Raw genomic sequence first — 27,350 nt, forward strand, 5'->3', positions numbered from 1 at the left:
TATGGAGAGTTAAAACTTCTCTCCTTATCCAGGCAATAGACAGATGGCAATAAGTGCGCCCATATTTGTTGCTGGCACTTGTCCCAATTTGGATCATTGATAGAAGGAAACATTGTGCTAATAGACTTTGCACTTCGCTATGCTAACTGAATGCTGCCTATAGCTACATAAAACACGGCATGGTTGAATTCTCGATTCTGATTGGTCAGAAGGTGTTGATTAATTTTCTATAAGAGCATGGCTCTGACAGTTGCTGAAAAACAAATCAGGATTATATTAAGACAATCATCTAATATATTATCATTTCAACAGCAACAACGTACACAGTGACTTGTATGTCAGACGGTCCACATAAAAAAGATTAAAATGTGTAATTGTTGATATGGTTAAGTTTTCTGTAAGGAGACATTTGGTATGTTGGGAAAGAGTCTCCAGTGAGTAAAAGCTGTGGGGAAAGTCTTTGTAACAAATGGCCTTGTGATTTCTTGGTAATATGACAATCTGCACTGTTTTGAGTTCAAAAGAAAGAAAAAAAAAAGAGAGGATGGTGAGGGAACGACCGTTTATAGCTCCTGTAAGTGATAACAAGAACTAACTTGTTTCACAGACATACATAACTATAAGCAGATAAACTGTACTATATATCATTGGAAAACTTGGCTACTACTTATCGTTGGCAAATTGATGTGGTATAAGACGAATAAAACACGTGCTATGAACAGATAATAATTAACGATGCATCGGATCACATAAACAGTAACTGATTTTTGAAAAACACTTCCCATTGTGTTTTATTCCTTACATATTGCATAGCCAATGATCAGAATACACCTAGTATCAGTGTGTGTATGGCTATCATCAATTCTTCTTTAGAACTTACCCAACTTTCCAGATGGGGATTTCAGGTCACATTCAGAACAACACCAAGACCTGATAAAATATATAATAAGAAAAGCGAAAAACCTTCATAATATAATGATGCCAACTGAGTTCATGTTACTATAAAGGCTAAAAGTTTCTCCACCCAATCTGTTTTTCATTTCTCTGTCCTGCTCAATCATGGCTAACATGCAGGCTGCTTAGTGAGTGCAGCGAATATTACTGTTTCCTTCTGCCACTGATCCAGATTAGGAAAAGAGCCAGCAACACACATTAACACTCTTATTGCTCTCCATCTACTATAATACACCGCCTCAGTTATATAATGCTACCATGGTGCATCTCCTCAGGTTGCACAAATGTATCGTTTTATTGTGAATATACAGTATATTATTGAAATCTGCAAAGTCTTTGCCGTATTGATATGGCACTCGGCTAGAATATGCAAATAGGCCCTGGAACTAATCACTTCATTTTCTGTGCTGAGAGTATCCTAACTAATCACACCTGTTCCAGCCTAAAACCATGTGAAAGCAAGGGTTCCATGTGTTCCAAAGCTTCTCACAAGCTTAATTAGAATATATTTGGTAGATAATGATTTATCCAAATTGTACAGTATTCATTTTATATTAATCAATATGGCACAATGTTATTAAAAGGGTAATCGTCACTTTCTTCAATTATATTCAGTTTACTATATTCACCTTAGACTCATATACTAAGCTGTAACACCATCCTCCTGTGGTGTGTGCTGAAAGCTCATCGAGACCATCCATTCACCCCTGACACTCTGTAAGCCCTGTCTGAGCAACATGCTGATGGGGCACCATGGGAGGTCATGCTGCAATGAACTGTGACACATGTCAATCATTGGATCAACTGACTTACCTTCTGCAGAACTAATGCTGAGTGTACGCTATTTGATTTTAGCCCTGCTTTACCTGTTGCAGACATGCTACAGATTTTTGGGGGACTGCGACAACCCCAACAGCATGCCGACAATTCACTGCACGCTCCTGCGGCGATCTCATGTAGCGTGAGCGCATCAGTGATGCAATTCTCTCAGTCTGCGAGCTGTTGCTTCGATATTTTTACACATTTGACATGCTTGGTGATGAATCTTGTAGTGTGAGCACCTCTTAGACAAGTGGCTAGAACAGCGATGAGTAACAGACAGCGAGAGTGTGAGAGGAAATTCTGAATCCGGTTATATCATCCATCTGTTTACGTGGGAGGGCGGGCGCAAAATGTAAGCACGATGACAGTGATTCTAAAAGACATTATTTGTATTTTCTCACCCAAATTGTTGTTAGGAATGGCAATAATAAAAAAATAAATAAATAAAAAATAAAAAAATAAAAAAATTAAAAAATCAAACGATCCCTTGAGTTTCACAATACAAAAAGGTTCCCTGCATCACCGCGACCATCTTTCCTCTGCATATTTCTCTTACTTCTTGTTTCTGTACAAAACACTGCACAAACAACCACCACAGACAAGTTGCTCATGATAAAGTCACATGATCAGTGTTTATTTTTGTGAGAAAGAGGGATCAGGTGCGTTTCATCAGGGACCTCTACAGGCGAAAGATCATGTAGAGTGCGAGTCTACCACTATATGTATATGTACACACCAGAATATCCACAAAACAAGGGATCACATGTGATAAAAGTCATGTAGTGTGAGCAGTACAGCGATTCTGAATTTGAAAGTCATGTAGTGTCCATGTGGCTTAAAGGAATAAAGAACCATCCGCTTAGACAGGTAGAGACAAGTACAGGAATGAGCACAGACTTTAGAGTACAAAACGTCTCCCATATTTTCTTGTGATATATCACACTACTTCTAACAAGGCTAAAATGCAAACCACATTTCTGTAAACTGGTACACCATACTCTCTTGCTCTGAAGACAAGACTTGTTAGTAGTTCATTATTTCAGTACTGCTTTTCAAATAAACAGCCACTCCACATTGCAGTGAGCAAGAAGGCACAGAGGAACCTTAAACTTTCCCCTAAAGTTGTTTAATTGAAAATTTACCTTGAGGAGGATTTTCCTGAATCAGCACGCCTTTAGCTCATACCCAAGGTCAGAGCAGGCCCCATCATGCCTCCAAATGTGAGCATCTGCACCCCTGCCTACGTGTGTGTTTTACAGATGCGGTGTCTGTCTTGTAGAAAGACTGCGCTATGCCTCAGTGACAGCTAGTAAACATCAACACCATCATCAAGCGTTACAAAGCAACTGGATCATCATAATTAAGCCAAACTACAGCTGGTTGAGCAGCGAATGAGATCATTCAGCAGACGTGAGATCACCGCACTTTATAAATAAAGGTTACAAATCGAGACTTGCAATAATCACTATTGCGTACATTACCACTGGCAAAACAGAAGTAACAGCAGTTCAGCTTTACAATATGCTGGTACATGCCCATTATAGCCTACCACATTTAGAAGTCTGAAACTGAAGTCACACAGACAACGCTGTAGAACACGGCTTTCTATTATCAGCTCACAGACCAAAATACGGCTGGTTTTTACCAACATAACATAATTTGAACATGAATCAGATTTTGTTTGTGTTAAGGGCTTATCACAAGGGAGAAAACAATTGTACTTCCCCAATTTATTTCTAATGAGATGTGTGGCAGTAAAGTGACACAAGCTTGACCCTGAGACACTTTTACACATGTACCCAAGACTTATATTTAACACAGAAGCAGAAAATTAGCATATAGTGCAGGTAATAATTAAATCAACATAGCTAACTAACAACTTATGAACCTGACTGCCCTGCTCTAGTTACATAAAAAAATTATTTTCCTCACTAGGTTACAAATCCAGGTTATGTATGCAGCTGTGGTCGAAAATGTAAAATGCAAATTAAAATGTATGTAAGGGTGCATGCTGCCTGACAGGGGACTTCAAAACAGATACAGTGCTCTCAATTTTCATACAGGTCTGTTATATAGTAGGTTCAATGATTATTTGAACTTCTTTGCACTTATAAAGATAATTAAAATACGTATATTAAAAAAAACAAGTTTTTTAGCGTCAGACTCTGAATGGACAAGTGACTCTGAATAGTTCTGCTGAAGGGAGGTACTGAGAAGTACTGAGAGGTATTGTGGAAATCTCACTGAACATGGCCATAATTTATCATATTTATCAAAAATTTTATTCAATCATCACAAAGCCAGCAATGTTTCCAGTAGTATGAAAAATACCAAGAATCACACAGCACATCAGCATTTCAACATGGCCGATCTAGCTGCACTTTTTTTTTGACCATGTGCAACAAAGAAATTGGCAATTTACCTGCCATCATATAAATAATTCACAGCCAGCAGTTTTGTAGCTGATAACAAATCCAAAGCAGAACCAGTTTTGAGATGTGCTGTCAGGGTGATACATCAAAGATCGCTATCTGGTTATAGTGAATAAGAGCACCTGGATGTGCAGTACACAGCTCTGCAACAGCTGAAGCCCCTGGGCGGAGAACGTGTTTAGTTTCTCTTTTATGGGCTTCACGTCTGTAAGCCATCTGAGTCACGGCCATCTGATATATGTGATACATGAAAGCCCTCTACAGACCAAGGAGTCAAAAGCGAGATGGTCAAATGTAAAGGCTAGAACCTTTGTTAAATGAGATAAAAGGAAAATCCATGAGACAGCTGTGGTCCCATCGCGTCTGCGGCCAGCACTAACACTGTATAATGCATTATGATATTTAATCCAGTTTAATTCTCAGTGGTGGCAGTGGCAGAAACACAAGCACCGTTGACAATTCAAGGCTTATAATGATAATAACCAACCACAATGTTTTCCCGTTTCTTTTTTGGCCTCAGTCAGCTAAAAACATATTTTCTGCCCTAGGCCTTCAATTATGTAGTACATGCAAACAGAAAGTCAAAAGCATGGAATGATTGGGATGGGTCATATCCACAAAAACCACAAATAAACGAACAGTTTCTTTTTGCTCTAGGAGCCTCTGAGTGGCAAAAGAAACCCCAAAAGAAGGGCGCAGCCCAGCATCACTCAGCTTGTGATTAGTGCAGGATTCATCAGAGGTGCTGTACCTTTCATAGTCCTGTAATCTTCTTCTTATAGTACTCTGCACTTCGGTGTCCTCAAAACACTCTCGCTGACCAGAACAAGACCAATGCTATTTAAGTGTAGCATAAATACATGAGAATAACAATGTGGTGGTCTGAATATTCAGTAAATTAATAAACTAGCCCTTTAACAGCCAGCATATTCATCAGTAAAGTATTCATAAAGTAACTATAACCTTTATTATAGGTAGTAGTACAAAGTAATAAAAGTTATTTAGATACATAATTTTCTCATCTTAAATAGCCAAGTTAGAAAATCACCTTTGCTTTAAAGGCTACAATAGCAGCATGCACACAAAAAAAGTGCTTTGAAACATAATATCTCCTAGCAAACAGAGACATACATTATCCTTTCACTAGACATTTTTTTCAGATAATGTTCTCTGTAAGTGTAGAATTCCCCTTGGCCATGTTGTTTAATTAAGCAGTCAGGTCCAACAGCTAATAAAACCATGGTTTTCTAGTAATAAAATCAGCTGGATCTCATGCACCAATGAGCTGGTACTGGTCCAAGACAAACTCTTTTTGGCATTGGAAGAACTCTTCCGTTCAAATGAGATACTTTACAAATGAACAAACTTGCAAGTTCAGCATACTTACCTGACTAGTGAAAACTGATGTGTCAGAATCTCTGTTGTTAAACCATAATATGCAACTGTAAATGTTCAAACATCACACTGTACATGGGCTTCATTTATTAAAAGTCACCCAAAACAAAGGGGTCCCAGCATACGAAAGTCAGTCTTTCCTAATTGGAAACGCAGGTTTCCTGCTAGTTCTGTATCGATCAGAAACTAGCTGCCTGCTGAGATGCCATATTGTGGCTAAATTTGAAGGTAGTATTGCATAGTACTGTTCTTAGTGTATACAGAGTCCCATAATTGTAATCAAGACCTAACTGTTGCTTCAGTAGAGAGGTTTGTTTAGCAGTGTAAATAAATTTGTTTGTTTCATAGATCGTCAGCATTAACACAGGTTCCCAACCCCGATCCTGGAGTACCCCGTACTGCACACTTTAGCGTTTTCCTTGCTCAAACACACCCATTTTAAATCAGGAAAGGCTGTTAATTAGCTGATGAGTTGAATCAGGTGTGTTGGGAGCAGGGAAAACACTAAAATGTGTAGGACAGATGGTTCTCCAGCACCAGGTTCAGGAACCTGTGGCTTAACAGATATAATATTAATTTGTCTTGCAGAATGTCGAGGGGTCGTTCCATGGTTAAAATGAACATAAAAGCACCTCACTACTTGTACAACCGACTTGTGTAGCTAATTACGTTAGGTGTAGTTAATCAACTAGTTGTTAGTTGGCTAACACTTGTCTGATTGTGTTTTAAATGACATAGGATGACTCGGGAGATTGTCCCAAACATGATGCCATTCCTTTGCATTTAAAATTCTGCCTAGCAAGGCAGTTTCCTTCAACAGATACGGCTACTAAGACAGTCTCGAGAATGGAACACGATTAATATATATAAGATTCATAATACTATTATTATGAATAAAGCTTCCTTATTTTAACTGTTGTTATCCTGTTGAGTACAGTATTAAAGACAAAATCTAGATAAAAAAAACAGTTGAGTATTGAATGACTAATGAATTAGTTGATCATTTGACATTTGATCTCTAAAACATTAATTACAGTATCAGCAGTAATTCATAGTGTCAGGACCTGCCTTCTAGTCCGAGGAATGGAGGAGTTAAAGCCTGAGTAGAAGCAATATAAGATGAGTAACAGAGCAAGCAAAGAAGGGACAAAGATGACAGGGAAAGACAACAAAAGCAAGAAAGGAAATGAACAAATGAAACTAAATCTGATCTGACTCAAATGTGTCTTCAGTTTTCTCTACTTGTCTTTAAGACATAAAGGCTTGTGAAACTGTCATAGACATCCTAACCTCTTGCTCACCCTCTCAAAGAAGCCAGGAGGACACTTGCTTTGGAGTAAACGTGCTACGTCATTTCTCAATCTGCAACATTTAGCCATGTCGAAACAGCATTATCATTACCTCAATTGCCCAGCAAATTCCAGTCCAGCCTAAGAATTTAGATCATGTGAGGTTAAGTTAAATTTACATCCAAGGTTAAACATATCAGTAAAGTCACATTAGGTGTTTCCTTTTTATATAATCAGGTAAGTGAGCCAATTTTGAAGAGTCACACCATTTATAAGACTGAAGGATATTAAGACCTGAAGACTGAAAGAATGCTATGGGAAAATGCTGCAGCTGTAAGAGACATGCTTACGACAGATTACTGGAATTTGGGGGTTAACGTCTCTGGTTTAACTCACTGATCCCCAGATGTGTCTGTTTCTTTTTGATGGCAGAGCCCTCGCTGGACTAATCTTACGCATACAGGTTTTTGGCTATGGGAACGGCATGTCAGCAACTCTGCCATGCCACTTTAGCCACGGTCTCATCTCTGGGCATGTCAAGCTGATAAGAGCTCAGCGCTCTGTCCAGTTCAACAAGCCTCAGAACCTGAAGATTACAGAATAAGAGATATGTTGATATGTATTTTAGGTATTATGGTTTCTCAGTGTCACACTAATTAAGAAAAATACAGCTCTGTTTTCAAATAATCTGCAAGCACACATTCACACTGGAGTAACTAAATGAGACCCTGTGAGCTAAATCTACAGTAAGTACATTTACATTTCAAAGGTTTGTAACAGGCTACTTGCTTATTCCACCTGTGTCTCAAAGTGTCAGCACCCTGTGACGCTAAGTGGCAACCAAACCAGTCATACTAATGTTGACGCACACAAACAGAAAGCTTCTCTTCTTCAGAATTTGACAAATATTTGAGAGGAAAGACATATGAGGCACATACTTAATCAGATTACTCTTCAAAACAAGATTCCTTTACAGTTGGTCACAGGCATGTTAATAAGAGAGAAAGAGTAAGTAAAGCAGGTGAGCTGAACCCATGCTGAAATATCACCAAAGTAAGATTATCCGTCTTCTGCCTGTAACGCTTATAGAACTATGCTATAGGACTGACTGGAACATCGTATTCATATTTATCACAATCTACAGCTATTATGCTGCGTTCAACGTGAGGTTGCAACTTGTAAGTCCCCACTTCCAAACAGTAAAAGCTAATGAAAACGGCTTCTCAACTTGAAATAAGTTTATATAAACCTTCCCCGTTTACAGAGCAACATCAAATCAACATGGCTGCACACAGCATCAGGAATAAACAAAGCAGCACCTCTTTACCTTTAAATGAGTTCTGTATCTAAACTATTTGCTTTAGATCAATCAACACACAGACATATTTTCTTGTTAAGTGACTATATAAGCACTGACTAGGAGGAAAAGATCACTGATCATCATTAGCTGGCTAACTTGTTGCTAACAAAAGACAAATGTGGAGGCATCCATATATTTTTTTTTTTTACCCCTTCACTTCACAAGTCAAACATGGCGAGGTGGAAAATGACGTCATTCCACCCTGAAATTACCACTTACAAGGCAAGTCGAAAGCAGCATTAGTCTTCAGGTCATTTAGGGAGAAGTGGAAGCTATGCATGGTGTTTTGTTGCTATGCCAGAAGCACCCTCAATGGCAACAAGCAGCAGCTCTATGGAAATGAAACAAAACATCGAAGACACAAACCCTTAATTCTAAAACATAACGTGCATTAAACAAATAAAAAAAACTTTTAACCCAAGCCCTTAACTCTTTATAAGTGGCATTTGTCTTTTTTTCTGAGTAAATGTCTCCTCAAAGCATAATTAAAAATAAAAATAAAAATTGTGTACTTATATTAAGTATATAAAACACTGAAGAACAATGAAGCACTTTACAAAAGACCAAAACTCTTATGCAAGACCTTTTCTAGGGGCTTGACTTGGGTTTTTAAAAAAAAAAGTAGTGGGGGAGCACATCTAACTCAACAGACTCAACATGTCTGAACGGCAAACTGTTTAATTATAAGCAACATTTACGTTTTCTGAGCTACAAATTAGCTCAAGCATTGCCATATATAATCCCTGCATGCCACTCAAATATTCAGCACCAGCGTGAATTTACCCAAGATTGGCACGCAACCTTGACAGACACCTTACAGGAAAGCGTCTTGCAAGGCTACGAGTTGGCACACGTCCAGTATCACGTATCGGCTTTTCTTCCTGAACACAGTGCTGTGTTCAGTCGGTGTCTTATCAGGAGCACGCTGAAATATGACAACAAAACAAAGCCAATAACCTGCACTTACAAAGGTCACATAATAAAACAGACGAAATCTCACAGCCAAAGCCCAAGGCGTAGTTTTGGTAAGGACTCAACTAGCTGCATTACTTTGCTGGCTCCTCCTTGTTTTTAATCAGGACTATCTATAAGGTGTGTGTACACCAGCACGAAGCCATCAGCATTAGAGGTACGGGCTCTGTAGACTTTCATGAGAACGTGTTTTCATTATCATGCTAATCTTGGTCCAGAGAAGGAGAAAGAAGAACAGGGCCATGTGGAAACTCGGGAAAAATAAAACAGCTTGACATTAGGAGTGCAGATGAGCCAACAGATGTGGTTAGAACTCGTATAAAGATCCCAAATAAACGTTCATTTCCATTTGTTTAGGCAAACATTAAATGGCTGTCATAACCTAAAAAAATAAAAAATAAAAAAATAAAAAAAATCAATAGCAAGATGTAACAGAGTACACCTTCAAAATGCTACATCTGACCCCAACAGTATATAGTAAGCATACTCTGCAAAGAAACTGCATTTTTGCTTAATTGCCAAAAGTGGCTAATTCCACAATCTGTTCCCAACACAATGTTGTGATTCCAAAGCAGGCCAGGACATCACAGATGCAAATTCTGTTCAGATGTAAGAAAACATGCTCCATTTACAGAAATAGAACAGCGTGTGCTCACACTCAAGGACACCTCCACAAAAAGTTGTTCTCAGCCCAGATTCTGAGTCTCAAGCAACCCAGTTGAGGAGCTAAATTAAAATATGAGAAGCAGAATTCATGACAGACCTGCAGGGTTGGTGTCACACTCTAATCATTTGAGACAGTAACTCAGAAGTCACACAAGATAAAACGGAAACACCTGTCAGTTATCTGCACAATTGTGCATGTCATGCCTATACAAACAAACCTTCAAAAACAACCAAGCATATAACTGGGATCAAAGAATTTACGAAAAACTTCAACTATAATGATTATTATATAATTATAATATAATTATTATTGACATACACTTACAAACTGCAAATTAGCTCTATACATCTTTGTACTACAAGCAGAATTTCATGTCACCAAACTTTCCAGATGAACCAGGAAACATTTCAATAGGCAATAAAAAGGCTTGCATGGTCTTATATCTGGAGTCATTAACTGTGGTTGGACTCAATTTAGAGGTGACATCATTGGACTTGGTCTCAATTCTATCCATGTTGAGTTTTATGAAGACATCTGGAACTGCTACAGTTTCACTGTGGAACTGATTGGGTTGGAATCTGAGCAGTGTTCGAGCATTGATATCAGAAATGGTAGACTGTCAAACTTGGCTATATTCTAGCAACACGGACACTGGATCAGATATAGCATTTATTCATTCGTAAAGTATCTCATTTGCACTGAAAGTTGATACCATGCCAAAAATGAGTTCTTGTAAGACCAATATCAGCTCCTTGGTGCATCAGAACCAGCTGATACTATCGTTTGAAAACTTTTATTGGACCTGACTGCTTAATTAGAACCACAACCAGTGTTTGAGGAAATTTGAGAGACTGATGTAGCAAGGACACCTACGATTTAAAACCCCATTCTTTTTTTCGCTTTAACTTGAAATGCTTGCCATTAGTGGGAAAGATAATAATTATTTAGAACAGCTCTTTTGACTTTAAAAGCCTCCTTTACAAACTACAAGGGTGCTTGAAATTCTGTACTCACTGCTGACTACAACGCTCAGGAAAGATAAAACATGGGCCTCTCACAAACACAGGTCAGGAAGAGAATTTCCATATTTCTTTACAGCTTCTCCTCACAGCTGAACTTTGCCCCTGCACTTGCACTCATTTCTTTTCCTCATTAACCCTTTGTTGTTACTTGCTTCAGGATATGCTCAAACAAAGAACAATACCTGAAATTCAAGTTTCCAAAACTAAGCCATAAAGTGCATTTATTATGATGTGTAGTGGCATTAAATATTCCACCAAGGGCTTGCATTGGCCCACCTGGTTCACCAAGGCTTCTCTAGAGATAATGCCCAGGCCATAACGTAAGCAACGAAAGAACAGGGACAAAACAGCTGCGTGTAACTTAGCAGTGGAAAAACACAAGCATAGAGAGCATGGTGATTGACAAGGATGTGCTGTATGGCACAAAGACAGAACGATGATGGAATTGGACAGGCTCTAATTCTCTGCCGAGACATAATTGAAGGTCTTTCAGGAGCTTCTGGCTGACAGGTCTGACACAGCAATGGAATGTACTTGTGTGCCAAAAGCAGTCTCTGAAGAACAAGTGCTACTTTCATTTATTAAGAAGATTTGGTTTAGACCTGCCAAGAAAGCAGGGAGTCTAAACAAAGTAAATGTCAACTGCAACACACCTTGAAAAATAACTCCACTGAAAACAACTGGGACAGGTGGTACCTTTTAAACTCTCCAGTAGGACACAGTGGGCTTTTGTACAGTTTCTACACCTATGCATGTAGTCAATTTCAGAGGAATGCTCCACGAGCCACTTTCCAACATACCGGTCTGGCTGCTGAACCCATACTCATGTCCCTCCTTCCCTTCTTTTACCACCTTTTTGTCACGGCTGAGGGTGTCTGAGTTTTCCTGGCATACTGTACTGATTCATGATGTTTCAAAGGAGGATGACGACTCTGTTTTCTTTGGCCCGTTGCCTTGTTTTGTCTGATCAGCCCTAACAGTGCTGACAATGGAGGAAGCACAGCATCCATCCATCGTCCCACAGTTACGGTAGATCTCTCAGATTTCAGTACACTGAAGGACATGTTCAACAACCACTGAGTGGACACAAAGGTACTAAAATGATAAACCCAGTCCCACAGCTTGATAAATATCCTTTGCATCAATGCTTCCCAACTTCAGACCTGGACATTCAGTACCAGCAAATGTTCAGGATTCCCTGCTCTAAACCAACTGATTCTGCTTATAGGGTTGAAACCAAAACTACAGTGTGGCCCTGATAGTTGATCACCAGGACTAGGCCTAGAAAACACAAACCCTTTCCCTGGCAATGTTGAAAAGGCTGCAAAGCAACAAGCTACTCCTTTAACACTTAGTATAACACAGCAAAATGAGAATGTGCCTACTAAGTTCTAGACAAATTAATCTTGTAGGTCTGTTAATTATACAACTTGTTAATGATACAACTTTGATCTACCATAAGAAAACTAGTAGAACTCGACACCAATGGTGTCAACGGGGGAGGACTCTCCTACCAACAAGACTAGTCGTTCTTGTTACTAATCTGTATGCTCATTCAGACATTTGACCTTGCTGTGACCTTGGCCTTGTCTGGATCAATCCCAAAATCTAATCTGTTCATCTGCTGGTTACAGTAGTCACGTTTACATGGACACTTTTTGTTTCAATCGGGTTTACAAGAACGCTGAATAAAGTAATCGGGTTGATATGCGCGTTTACATGACAGAATCGGATTTAATCTTCTGACATGCACACAGTGCACGAATACACGTTTCCTGCCATTCCAACATGCAGATACTAGCAGCCACTCTCTTGCCATTGCTTCTTTTTTCGTTTTAAAAAGCAGACTTAACATTTGCCTATTTCAGCTGCTAATTAAAAGACGACGAGCGCGTGATGTTTTATGCGGTGCTGCGTGTATTTATCAAGCAATTAAAATGCCCCTTCCCGAGCCCAGAACAAGGCGTCTGTGGATGAGGGTCCGAAGCAAGGACCGGTGGGACAATGTCATCTTGCACCACTTCACAGACGAGGAGCGGAAGCAGAATTTTAGGAGGGGAACATGGCACCTGGCGAGGCTACGGTCAGAGCCCCAACACCGCTGACAGCCGTGCGTCATACATCATTACGTGATTTGTACATCATTGCACATGCACAGAACTATCTGGTTTAATTTTCAACCCGATGAAGTGTTTACATGTCCTCTCCATCGGATTAGAAAAGGTTTAAACCACCCCTTACGATCCGAATGAAATTTTAATCGGTTTTGGCCAATTCATTCCGATTGACGTGTTTACATGTGACTTTTTAAATCTGTGCTTCTAGTCCAATTCCGATCGGATTATTAGTGTCCATGTAAACGCAGCTAATGATATTTCCATATAAAGCTACACATTATTATTATACACTATTCAACCACTAGTTCTTGAGATATCATGCTAATGAGAACGTCGGACGGACTCATGCATGGACGGACAGACGAATGGATGGATGGACGGATGGACAGATGACCTGAAAACATAATACCTCTGCAACCTAGTGGCAGACGCATGAAAATAATTATTCAAATAACAGTAATGAACACTGAATAAAAATAAACAAAATGCTTACTTCTTTATGGTGTGAGATGTTTGGATTAATGCTTGGATTAATGTTTGGATTAATTACTGTACTATAACACCATGGAATTTGTAGAGTTATTATAAATCTGTAGAGTTATTAAAAGGACATGAAAATGAATTTCAAAGAACCCCGCGTGACTACTCCCTCTTTATCCATAATTCCACACAGACATGAATGAAAGGTCTAGCAATCTGATTCTCAGAACAATGCAACGGTTTAAAGACAAATCTGTCAGGAATAAATCTGGAAGAAATTGGTCAGGGTTGAAATTGGGAGGTGGCTGAATCCATCATTCTGATCCACCATTTACATGCTAGTTCTTTCAACTTGCAACCGAAAGTAAATATATATATATATATATATATATATATATATATATATATATATATATATATATATATATATATATATATATATATATATATATTTGAAAGTCCAAGTCTTACTGAAAAAAAAAAAGTGACCAACAACAATTAAGCTGACATTTTGAGCAGCAGACTTGTGTTTGTAAGAAATACAGAAGAATAAAGAAAAAGGGTAAGGAAACCACCAGTAGCCTTTCATAAATTAAGAAAATTCTTCTATTCAAACACAGGCAGAGAATGACCTGCTCCTTGACCCAAGAGGAACAGGGTAGGTCAAGGGGCCTGTGAGGGGATTTCAGTTCCCTGAAGGCCATGGTGAGTGAACACACTGTTGCTTAAATCACAACCCCAGCACCATACCTTGCTAATTATCCTTATTATAAATGCCTCCCAATGTCCCATCCTGGAAACCTAACACCAGCAGAGATTGAGGATTCCTTGCTCTGAAGTACAGAGGAATGAACGTTTTATGTTTCCAACACTTACCTCTAGAGCCAGTATACTGAAAGCTGCTGCAGCACCGCTGTTCTCAAGTTCTCCTAAAGTTAACTTTCCTCAAGACTTGGAGGAGGCAGCACCTTCGATAAGTGCTGAATTCAGAAGCCAGAAATATTTTGGAATAACCTAAATTATTTTGTTGTCTTAATATGTTTGGTCCATAATAGCCAGCCTACTTTTGCAAGCATACAGGGTGGGTGAGAAGGTTAATATAAATCCAGCCAGCCAACACAGATGATGAAGAGAGACGAGAACAATGACAATAAGAAAGAAAAAAGAGAGAAACATGAGGAGGGGCAGAGCTCAGAGGTAATTACAGTCACCAGACCATGCACATAATCTTCTTACCACCACAGCAAAGGAGCAAAAAACAAAAACAAAACCATATCTGACTGCTCCAATATGTATGCAGGCTCTTACTGCAACCACTAAGCCTGCAGATAACAGAGACCACAGATTACTGAGTCATCAGAATTGAAATATCAGGTGTGGGGGCAATGCTTGAAGGGGCAAACAGGACCGGATTGGTGACAAGCAGGGCCTCTGAAAATAAATTATGGTAAATGAGACCATTGTGTGCTCCAAGTGAACCACAACAGTCAGAGAATAGGACATTCAAACATCCACACAGGCCCATTGTCATTGCCGGTTGGGTGGGACCCGATCTCACAAAGCTTGGCAGAACCAAAAAGGCTCTTTGCCTCCCGATGAAATGCATTACCATGCCACGATCTCTCATAAGGCCTGAACCAAAGGGTTTCTTATCCAGTCCAAAAGAAGTCAAAAAAAAAAAACAAAAAACAAACAAAAACTGTAATTGTTACCCATACACTTCCAAAGAATGGTGGAGATATCCCCAAGAGTAAAACTGGATCTCAATAACACAGTATTATACCCTAACTAGAGGAGACTCTCTAAAAACCCTTTAAAATGAGAACACATCCATTTTCTCTTGAGCATCCGTGCATTCTGCAAAAATCCAATTTCTTAGGTTTTTACCAGGCAGACATATTCAGAGGTAAACGGAAAGAACTAAGGATGAAAGTACTGATGATTACATAATTTAAAATGCTTCAAGATGATCTTAGAAGGCAGCGATTAAAATGGAGAGCATATGTAGAAAGAAGGAAAATTATAAGCAATTATAAGAAAACGTCACATTATACATAAGAGATGAGCGATGACACGATGGTAAGAAGGAAGAATGTAGCGTCTTTTTTGGGGAAGGAATATGGAAAAATAAAGTTTTGCGATATTGGTTGTGTCTTAAAGTCAGGTGGGCTCTGGTCTTGCTTGCTACAGCTTGCACTCCCACTAATCACAGTAGAGATGAGTGTGTGCAGGAGGTGGATTATGATGGCTGGCGGTGTGTATCCCAGCTGTCCCCTGACCACCCCATCAACAGCGGAAACAATTATCACTCCCAGCGGCGTCTCGCCTTTCTCCTCTCACCTCATTTACAAACATGAGCTACTGACGTAGAGACAGTTCGGCACAAGCCAGAGTAACTCAACACCTGACTAATTAAATTGGCCTTTCACACACACCACAACCCTTCACCTCAGATTTTTTCTTTCCGGTGCTAACAAAAAAGAATGTGACACACACAACATATGGTTTTCCGAAATACTTCTCTGTTTAACAGAAAGGAATCTCCATACCAGCACTGCGCCTGGGAAGATTTACAGACTAAGATTAATAAAGCCAGAGACAGCTCCATCTGTCATGTGGTTAACAACTGCACACACCGTCTCAATGAGAGCACTGCAGGACTGACTGCAAGGAGAAGAGTAAACATTACACATAATAACCCTATACAACGCTGTGGGTAGTGAGGGCCGTCTGTTAGCACTGTTCAGTGTTTCATCACACTATTAATTATTGCTCATATCCCACTGAAAGGAAAACAGATAGTCAAAAATTCAGGGAATCTGTACAAATGTATATAAAAATGTATATCCTATATACTAAATCATGCAACTCATTCAACTTTTCAAATCATGCATACTTTAGCCTCAACAGCATCGAGCCATAGGTTTGGAGGGAAGGTTAGAGAAACAAGACATAAAACAACAATGAAATTTGTTAGACTATAGGCTATTGTCATGTTTTATCTGTAATGCAAAAACAGCACTCAAAACATCTGAAAACAGCGTTTAAAACATTTTTATGTAGTCCAAGCCAAGCCCTAGTGAAACTTCAATCCAAACACATGTATGAAATCAAACCAATCTAAGTAGAAGTTAAATGCTGGTAGAACTGTTTGACATTTATTTAAAAATATGATTTGCTTAGAAATGTTGGATTTGTGGCTTCACTACATTATGACTAAGAAATGAACCGTCACCCATCTGTTTGTCTCTTATAAGCATAAATATTGGGTTATTCATAGATTTTAGATTGGAGTATGGGGATTTCCTTGGTCATTCACTCATTCATCTTCAGTAACCGCTTTTTCCTGGTAAAAGTCACAGTGGATCCATTTGCACATTCATTCTCACTTTTTTCAAATTAAAGCCACTAGTCCACCAACTGGCTTGTTTTTGGCATGTAGGAAAAACTGGAGAAACCAGAGAAAACCCAAACTCAGGATTAAACCAAGGAGTCTGGAGCTGTGAAGTGGCAATGCTACCCACTGCACCACTGCTCATTCTTTGTGGAATCAGTATTTTAAAGGTGCATTAGGTAAAATTTGTGAAAATTAGGTCACTGATGATTAAATACGTGTAATTGAATAAGATTTGAATTTTTATTTTCATATAGCCCACCTCCATTCCTGCACACGTACACAAAGCTTGGGCCCCTAGAGTTAGCATTAGCAAGGACTGTCATAACATTATTGAAAAGCACTCAGACATTCAACTGTTTGGATGCGAAGTTTAAACTCTACGAATGTTCACCTCAGAATGATTTCTGAGGACGAGAAGGGGCATTGGGGGCATGTCGATAAAATGACTGAAAAAGGCCCATCCAAATACAAACAGATATTCTGGACCGGAAGGAAAGTTTCCAAACTGTTTATACACTAAACGTAAAATACTTGTGCTGAGACCATGGCTTAATTTTTTTTTTTAATCATTACTATATATTGTTCCATATTATTTGTACTAGTAACAATAAAAAAATGACTATTGCACCTTTAAATGTCAGATAAATATAGAGTTTTGGCAGTCTTACATCCAACTAAACACAAAAATGCAATGAATTTGCTTTAGTAAGTTGAGTACATCAACCAGGTTCAGTCTATTGCTTAATTTCTCACTGTGGCAACTGTGTGATAAGTAAGTCCATGATTAACAAAGGAGAAACATGCTGACCTCAATACTGACACCATTACGGATCAAACCATTACGGAGAGGTCAATTAATCAATTAAAGCTGTGAGGTTTCAAAATCCACAATCAGAGCTTTCATTATACTGTCTATTTTATGTGTGGGGTTTGAATAAGGCCAGTCCATACAGTATTTAAGAAAATACCATGTTTATCTTTAGCTCTGTCAATTCTGTGTATTCTGTGCTGAATCTACAGCCTGAGTTTGTCTACAGTTCTACAAAGACTCCCCCGCTCCTCTGCACTCATCATGTTATCACCGTCTTCCTCTTCCTAATTAGAGGACTTGCTCAGTTTAGCTGTTATAGCATGAGACCTGCGATTTCTTCTAGGAATGCTGCCTCCTCACAAACACAATGTTCTGGCAGAAAAGCCCTCAGGGAAGGGGGTTGACTGCTCGCCTGAGCCGAAGCACTGGTACGGTCTCCCACCAGACCGTGCTCTGAGTGACTGTAAGAGTAGGAGTTGGCTGGACCACCAAGCAGGGAACTGCTTAATCACGATGGGCTACACCTTACAAAACTTCACTGAAAATCGTTTACGCCACAGCAAGCACAGCATACAGGAGTACATCGTAGTCAAGTGAATCAGAAGACATGGGATTTATGTGAATGCAAGACTTGCAGACGAATTAATGTAAGGAGTTGAAGTTGCACCAGAGAAAATTCTCACCCGCATGTCTGAATGTGGAGTGCTTATTGCGAAACATTAATCATCAGGGTTTCATGGCCTTGCAAAATGGATGGGCTCTTTCGTAAATTCCATACAATATTCTTTCGGAACAGGGTCAAAAAAGTAAACAATGGTAGTGTGTAAACTGTTCAAACTTGGCTGAACAAAGTCACACAGCAAACAAACAGTCTACTGAATATTTGAAGGATTGCAACATGGATGAGTGTTACATATGCTATACTGTAATTATATTAGAATTATACAGCAATATACAAATCTTGGTGTGTTACTTAAAGACACACCAATAGTTGTGCAAGACTACATATTAGTTTTTTATTCTGACTGAAATTAACTATAATATATATAATAAATCTAATACCAAAATTCATTACATGCACTGAACTGAAGAGTGTACCATGGCTAGGGATGTTCACTGTACTTAATATATGAGGATTTGTGAATATGTATATTGCCTTATTTTATAATATTATTATTGCAATGGCCAATATCTCAATAATGACTAACAAAGGATTCACTGTCTAGCCCTAGGTTGGCTACAAAGCAGAGATACCACATGCTTACATATACACTCACTTTATTAGGAACACCTGTACACCTGGAAATTCATGCAGTTATCTCATCAGCCAATCATGTGGCAGCAGCACAATGCAAATATCATGCAGATACAGGTCAAGAGCTTCAGTTAATGTACACATCAAACATCAGAACGAGGAAAAAGTGTGATCTCTGTGACTTTAACCGTGGTATGGTTGTTGGTGCCATACGGGCTGGTTTGAGTATTTCAGAAACTGCTGATCTCCCGGAATTTTCACACACAACAGTCTCTAGAGTTTACACAGAAAAACAAAAAACACTGAGTGAGAGACAGTTCTGTGGGTGGAAAGGCCTTGTTGATGATAGAAGTCAGAGGAAAATGGCTTCTTGGTTCGAGCTGCCAGGAAGGATACAGTAACTCATATAATCACTTTTTACAAACGTGCTGAGCAGAAAAGCATCTCAGCATGCACAAAGCATTGAACCTTGAGGTGGACAGCAGCAGAAGACCACATTCGGTTCCACTCCTGTCAGCCAAGAACAGCAATCTGAGGCTATCACGGGCACAGACTTACAGAAACCTGACAGATGAAGATTAAAAAAAAAAATCAGCTGATTTTTTTCCAGTCCAGGTAATGTATGTACGTATGTATGTTTGGTTTTGTGAACATGGATGCAGTCAGGACACAGCGGCAGTCGAGGATCATCATCCATCACCAGGCTGTTTTATTCCATTGAATATGAACTGCAGTTCTGATCACTCAGTGCTACTGCTCTTGGCTTTTTTATTATGAAACTTGTGTGCACAGCAGTGGATCCTCCGGACTGGAGCAGAGAACACTGGCACCACTCTTTAAATATCGACAATAGATTAAAAGCATTTGCGTTAGCATGCAACTGTTTATGGCACTTTAAATAATTAAAAAATATAATTAACAGATTCAGTGTTTACCTCTGTGCATGAAAAGAAAATGCAATGCTAAACTTCCACAGGAGCAAACAAATGAAAACAGCTGTCCAGTTTCGGTCAGCCTGTGCTCACTTTAGCCTCTGATTCCTGTTCTTGGTTGACATGAACAGAATCTAATCTGGTCTCCTGTTGTTGTATCCCATCAGGATTCAACATGACGTGCATTCTGAGATGCTTTTCTGCTCACCACGGTGGCAAAGTGGTTATCTGAGTTACCATAGACGTCCTGTCAGCTCAGACAGGACATTTCTCTCTGATCTCTCTCATCATAAAGCGTTCCCGGCTGCAAACCTGCTGCTCACTGGATGTTTTTTGTTTTTCACACCATCCTGTGTAAACTCTACACACTGCTGTGTGTGAAAATCCCAGGAGACTCGCACCCATCTGACACCAACAACCATACCACAGTTAAAGACACTAAGATCACTTTCTCTATTCTCATGTACAGGTGTTCCTAATAATAGCTGCATTTCTTAAACAGACATTGCTGTAATTACTTTACTTTACTTTAACCCTTTGCTGCATGGTGTTGCCATATGGCAACAATTTACAAACTACTCCCCTAAAAAATGTTTTTAAATTTTTTTAAATATATCTTTATTTCTTGAACTAATTCAAGTAATAAAAATCCATAAAACATTCTTTTAATGTAAATATAATAATTAATGCAGTAGAGGGTTAACATTTTCTCAGTATATGTGTGAAATTTCTATGCAAACCCAGCGTATGAACACAAAATCCCAGCAATAAAGGTGTGTATGACTTTTGAACCCCATTAAACACGTATCAACACAATACGGAAAACACACTAAGCAGTACAAAGCAATAGAAAATGGGATCATGGGAATGTTTTGTAGAAGAAAGAGATGAGAAAGAGATCTTCCTTAAGCAACATCAGTGCACAGAAAACGCTTACTGATGGTGCAGTACTGCTGAAGTGTGTGCATTATCAACCAGCACATTCAGATGTGTTTTATTTGGTAGAAATGGATCTGAATAAAAATGGAAAGACTGCAGTTTTGGTGATCGCCGAACAGGAAGCTGATATCATGAAGAAAACATCTTTAAATGGACTGGCAGCTTACAGGTTGAGCGTGTATTTAATATGAAAGCTCTTCCACACCACACCGACACTATCGCCCTTCCCTGTTCAAGCAGTCCCACATACACACTACAATCAGCCTCTGATAGTGATCCAGCTCACCACACACTGCAATCAACACACACTGATGCATACACACACATCATTAAGAATTTACTAAACCAAAAACAAGCATATGCTGCATGTTAAAACTCACCTCCTGCGCTGTTTCCTCGTGCTTCCTAAACACTGCATTGTTTCTGGATGTGGAAACCCGGCCGGTGTGTGTGAGTGTGTGTGTGTGTGTTTGTGTGTGTGTGTGTGTGTCAGCATTGAGCCAAGCCGAATGAAAGTTGACATCATCGCTCTCCTTTTACCAGGCGAGGGCCGAGTGCGCATGCTCGCCCAACAGCATTCTGGGAAATGAAGTGGACGAGTAGGTTGTAAAGTCCACACCTGCTTGTTTTTTTGTTTACTTGTCTTTTGTATTAGCACTCGTGACAGCTAAGTAAAACGTATGACAGGCTTGCTTTCTTTCTGGCTAGTGATTTCAAATCAATAAATCTTGTCTGACCCCAGACAAGCCACTATACCATTATTATATATCTTCCTAATTAATATAATGTCTACAGTTTAAAAGTTTATTAAGTAGTGTTTATTATTGATTAAGTTTAGCTACTGCACTCAGTCATCAGATCATATTAATAGCTAAATTTCTGGCTCAGTGCTGGGTTAGTACTGTTGCCTTGCACCTCCAGGGCTGGGGGTTCGAGTCCCGCCTCCGCCCTGTGTGTGCAGAGCTCGCGTGTTCTCCCTGTGCTTCGGGGGTTTCCTCTGGGTACTCCGGTTTCCTCCCCCAGTCCAAAGACATGCGCCATAGGCTGATTGTACACATTTCCATATTGTCCGTAGGGTGTGTGTGTGTGATTGTGCCCTGTGATGGATTGGCACTACATTCAGGGTGTCCGCCATCTTGTGCCCCAATTCCCCTGAGATAGGCTCCTGGCTCTCCCACAACCCTGTGCAGGATAAACAGTACAGACGATGGATGGATGCATGGATAGAATTTCTCAGGCTTATTATTAGCCAACTTCCTTACCTGGCTCATGTTCATGACTCTAGATTAGCATTTTGTTTAACAGAAGATTGGCATTGCTGAGCAGGGCGTAAATTTAATGTCTGTTAACCTGTCAAAAGCACTCTGCTTTAATAATAATACTGACATGATGAGTAACACTGTAAGCTGTGGTAACTAAGTAACCACAGCTTACAGTGTTACTCATCATGTGAGTATTATTATTATTATTATTATTATTATTATTATTATTATTTTATGTACTGCTTGTAGGATGTCTCCTTGAGCATGTACATTTTCTTTATTCAGCTTATTCATGTCAGTTTTACATCACTGCTATATAGGTACATTATACAGGCTATTCTATTAGATAGGTACATTAGACAGGCTCTTCTATTAGATAGGTACATTAGACAGGCTCTTCTCAACTGGCAGAAGATTACCTCGGCTGATTGCGGCACCAGGAAATTGGTCTGAAAAGACCAGAACAGACAGTACACAAGAATAAAAAATAATGAAAAGGAGAAAATTATGAGGAACACAGAAGACAAAATTGTAATTGGTACAGTTATACCATCAAGGTTTTTTTCTAGTACACTGACTGGCTACTGAATTCAGAAACCAATCACCCACAGTCACTGGTGAGCTACACAGTACATTTGGAGTCCTGCTTGCTAACGTGCAGAAGTGTGGCTTGGAGATGGTGACACACTCTCTGGTGATTTATCTCAATCAAATGAGTATGCTTTAAAAAACTAGCCTTTGTCACCTAACTATTTCCTTGCATTTTGTGGCTAATCTCACACCAATACATGTACACACAAGCTGTGTTGGTTGATGGATCCAAAGCATTAATGAACTTGGCTTAGGATTGTGTTGAGGCATTGCACTGTCACTTTATCTTCACTTTATTGGATTTTTTTGTGTGTGTGTATTCACTTTTGGCCCTGCACCTACATCAGTGAGGCTTGATCTCTTAAAAGCCCCATCAATGCATTCATTCAGCTTCAGTAAGCACTTTATCCTGGTCTGGGCTGCACTGGATCCGGAGTCTATCAAAAGAACACTGGGAGTGAGGTGTGAACACACCCTGAATGGAACACCAATCCATCACATGGCACCATACACACACATTCACACACTCATTCACACCTAGGGCAATTTAGCATAGTCAGTCCAGTTACTGGCATGTTTTTGGGAGGTCAAACAAAAGCAGAGGACCTATGCAGAAACAGAGAGTATACGCGGACGTATATGTGAAGTATATGCCACTGCTAACCCCTGTCAACTTATTCTGTAATTAGCTACTTACTATTATCTTTAGCTTCTGGGGTGAATTTGCTATTAAATACAAAAGGAAAAAAATATGTTAGTCTTGTTAGTTAATTTCTTTCTTTAGGCCTTTTTTTCTGACTGATTTATCTGGGGGAATATATTTGATATAGGTGACATTAGTTCAAGCTAAGTACCAATCAGAATTTGACTTGCTTATGTCAGCTTCCCTTTTATCCACCTCTAAAAAGTGAAGTGAACGTTCTCCAAGTTACAAAGCCTCTAGGTGTCTGAGTGATTTACAATCTCTAAATTGTAGTTACAGATATGCATTTCATGAATCTGTTATTGCTATTTATAGACAGAATAATCTGTCTGATTTTTTTTTTTGAATTTTACCCTTTTTTTTTTTAACTTTTTACACTAATGACTGGGTATTAGTAAAGGTCAGAGAGTCAGTATCCTCTTTATTATACTTCTTATTGAGTTACATTTCACTTGTTTTGCAGTCCATTCCTTAGCAATGAGATTAGCATGCTTTAGTAGGAGATCCCATCCCCTGTGTTCAGATTTCCTCTCCTCCATATTGAATTATGGAGAGGAGGACATTCATCTGGATTCTTATCATGATGTGAATGTTTTCTCCTTAGAGAGCAACAGACCAGTGATGTACTAGCCAATCCTCACTAGTTCCTTCATAGGAAGGTAAAGGGTCCTGAACAAAAACCTAATAACTTCCCTTCACAAAGTGACCCTAAGGGTAATTTTAAACCACATGTGAATGGTTTACTGATGATTTTCAGACATGCAGGACTTCTGTAGCTCAGTGCATCCTGTCTCCCTTTTCCCATGTGGACAAAAACGGAATTGTGTCTCATGGCAAACGGAGAACAGAGACAGAGAGTGAGTTTCCTCCAAATAAACTAGCCAGATGTATACTTAAACAAAAACTGTAATTAGATGCAGTGAGTGTGTTATCCATTAAATGAATGAATGAAGATATGTCATGTCAGTGCAGAGCACCACTGCATGAGTCAAAATTTCCTAGAATATTCAACAGACTGGTAGTTTTGATATATTTAGAAATTGAGAAATGGATTTAGAAAAGCAGAAAATGTTTTCCCTAGCCGTATTTAATCATCCATCTTAAGTTAAATATTATGTAGAGGGGTCAGATTTGAATCAGACAGCAGAATAAATCAAATGTTAATTCATCATTTTTATTATTTGAACTTAAGCACCTTTTTATTGACATCTACATTAGAAAAACACCAAAATCTACAATAGTGATTTTAAAAAAACCTACCCATGGAATTGATCCTGGGTTGTTTTTCCTTTGCTTGTATTTGCATGTACCTTACTCTGCAAGATGTTCACCAGACCATCTCCATTTCCATACTGTAAATCAAATAAAGCAGACACATGCACATATTTCTGTCTGTGCACTACAATTTATATGCAGTATTTAGAGCTCTAGTAATATATATAATAATATATAGTAATATAATTTATACAGAATACGGTGAATTCTATACATATGTTACCTTTAATGTACAAAAGGTTAGTTGAGCAGAAAGCTATGTATAAATATAAGCTGCTTACAGCACAGTGCAAAAGTTTAGATCCCCCATAGTTGGAAAATGTAATGTAAAAAATGAAATGTAAAAAATGAAATGTTATATCTTACTTACAATAGGACATCCATGTTGCTTTCAGTCTCCAAAAGAAATATGCAAAGAGGTTTTTTTTTTATATTAGATGATTCTTAGCTCATGATAGCTGTTTGTCAGTGTGTTTGATGTGAATAATTTTGGCAGGCTATAATGATGTGCTATAGGCTACAGTTAAAGTGAAATCTAAATATAATTGCATAATTGTAAGAAGCACAAACATTTTTGTTTGTTTTTTTTTTATATGAAAGATGCAGTTATGAAGACAAAGAGTGACAAAGGTTATAAAAGTCATTTATATTGGAAAGGGATATGCTTTTTTTGCCTGATACCATTAATCGTTTCACTATTATCACTATAACATAGATTATTTTTCTAATATATTTTTATATAACAGAACTGCTGTCAAACCTAACAAACTAAATGACTTGTTGGCATAAATTAGGTTAGTCATCTTCTGCAAATGTTTGCACTAAGCTGTATAAATTTGCATTAACTGGTTTTTACCCTTATGTGTTCAGCGACAGTGGATATGACAGATAAGACTTATTCTATAAGCCCTGTCGCTTTCAGTTTACACTTTTTTTAGGTGCCTACACTTTAGGAAATTGAGCCCTTGCTAATATTAGCCTGAATGTCTTACAGTCTCAATATACTGATTAGGTGTCAGTTTCAGGTCTCCAAAACTGCTTTGCATTCAAGACTTTCATAACCAAAGAGAATGTGGTTTATAAGGTTCGGAAAATTTGAGAATGGTAGGTGGAGGACATTTCCACGTCATTCGCATCTCATCAGCGTAGACAAACTGCTGAACAGCTAGCTCCTTCTGCAGTGGAATTTAATAAACAGTACTGGGACGAGGTCTGCCTGCCTTTAAAGGGCTCTGTGAGGGTTCCTTTAAGGCTAATACAGGTTGTAAGTGTTTCCACTCTGGTCACTCACTTCATGGAGTATTTTTCAGAAACCAAAAAAGCTTACTCAAGAGGCTTTCATGCAAAAGCCAGAGCTTAAAGATTTCAGTATACTACATTGCTGTATTAATGCTGCATCCGATTGTATTGGAAACTCTGAAATATTCATTAGTTGAAAATTACACTCCATCAGCGGATGAAGTCATATTTACAAGGGGGAGACTAAGGATTATAGACGATACACAATGATGTGATGTATGATATGACCTTTGACCATTTCTGGCAGTAATAATTGGTTGGTATGTTTTTTTTAATGGATGAAAGTATATTAGATGATTCTTAATAGCTGTTTCTTAGTGTGTATGATATGAACAATTTTGGCAGGCTATAATGATGTGCTATAGGCTACGGTTCAAGTGAAATCTAAATATAATTGTAAGAAGCACAAACTTTTTTTTTTTTTTATATGAAAGAAAAACTCCTTCCTTCCTTCCTTATACTGTGTTGGGGGATAAGGTACATTGACTGTGAAGTCGTACTAAATTGCCATGTGGTATGAGATTTTCAGATGAGCACATGTACACAACATAAAATAGATGACATTTAAGGAGAAATTCATATTAGACAAATGTTCCATAATATTTAAATAATTCACAACCTATTATCCCAATACTAATTCTGTTTCTAGAGTGAGGTCTGAGTAAACAGGGTAGTTATTTGTTTGGACATCTGTGCAGTAGATCACCTGACTGTGCAATCAAAGGCCAGCATCTGACTCCATCAACAGCAAGTGTATCTCTGCAGTGTCAACAAAAAATGCACATGCTGTTCTCAATACAGTTCAAAATTAATGAGAGCATTACCCTGAAGCTTACCCTGATGCACATTAAATATGTTTATATTGTGATGGCTTAGCAATTCTGGTGCTAATTTCCCCCTGTGACATCACAGGTGGCCATTGCTAGTGCACTTACACTGGTGTTTACACAAGAGAAAAAAAATTCAGCAATCTCAAACATAAGTGATAATGGTCAGATGTTGCTGTTAGGTTTGAAAGACAAAAAGAGTAAGAGCTTCTTTTCTCGGGGTGCTTTCACATATGCAGTGTTTAATCTGCTTGACTCAAACCCTGCTGCGATTTCCCCTTTGGTGTGGTTTGATTAGGCAGGTGGGAACACAGTAATCACACTGCGGACCACAGCAACTGATCAGAAGCCATATGACTGAGGTGGTCTCTGTTTGGTTCCATGCAAACTCTAGTGCAGTCTGATTGTAATGAGAAAGTGATTCAACCCTGAATCAATTCAAATGCAGGAAGAGAACCAAACAAGACATGTATTAATCAGTATTTTTTGTACAAGTGAGCTGCTTAACCAGCCAAAGGACAAAGCTGTAGAGCCGCAGGTATTATGTTG

At 38.8% G+C, this 27,350-nt stretch overlaps 1 protein-coding gene across 2 annotated transcripts in view; it reads right to left on the reverse strand.

Annotated features, from left to right (window-relative positions):
- The window catches only part of daam1b (dishevelled associated activator of morphogenesis 1b), a 71,939-nt gene extending 50,575 nt beyond the window's left edge, over nt 1-21,364 (reverse strand). For both annotated transcript variants that reach the window (XM_053242008.1, XM_053242006.1), the window contains exon 1: nt 21,225-21,364. The gene's annotated coding sequence lies outside the window, so the exon portion shown is untranslated. The remainder of the gene's footprint in view (nt 1-21,224) is intronic.
- Between the last annotated feature and the right edge of the window lie 5,986 nt (nt 21,365-27,350).

This window comes from Pangasianodon hypophthalmus, chromosome 19, assembly GCF_027358585.1.
Source record: "Pangasianodon hypophthalmus isolate fPanHyp1 chromosome 19, fPanHyp1.pri, whole genome shotgun sequence".
NCBI classification, from domain to species: domain Eukaryota; kingdom Metazoa; phylum Chordata; class Actinopteri; order Siluriformes; family Pangasiidae; genus Pangasianodon; species Pangasianodon hypophthalmus.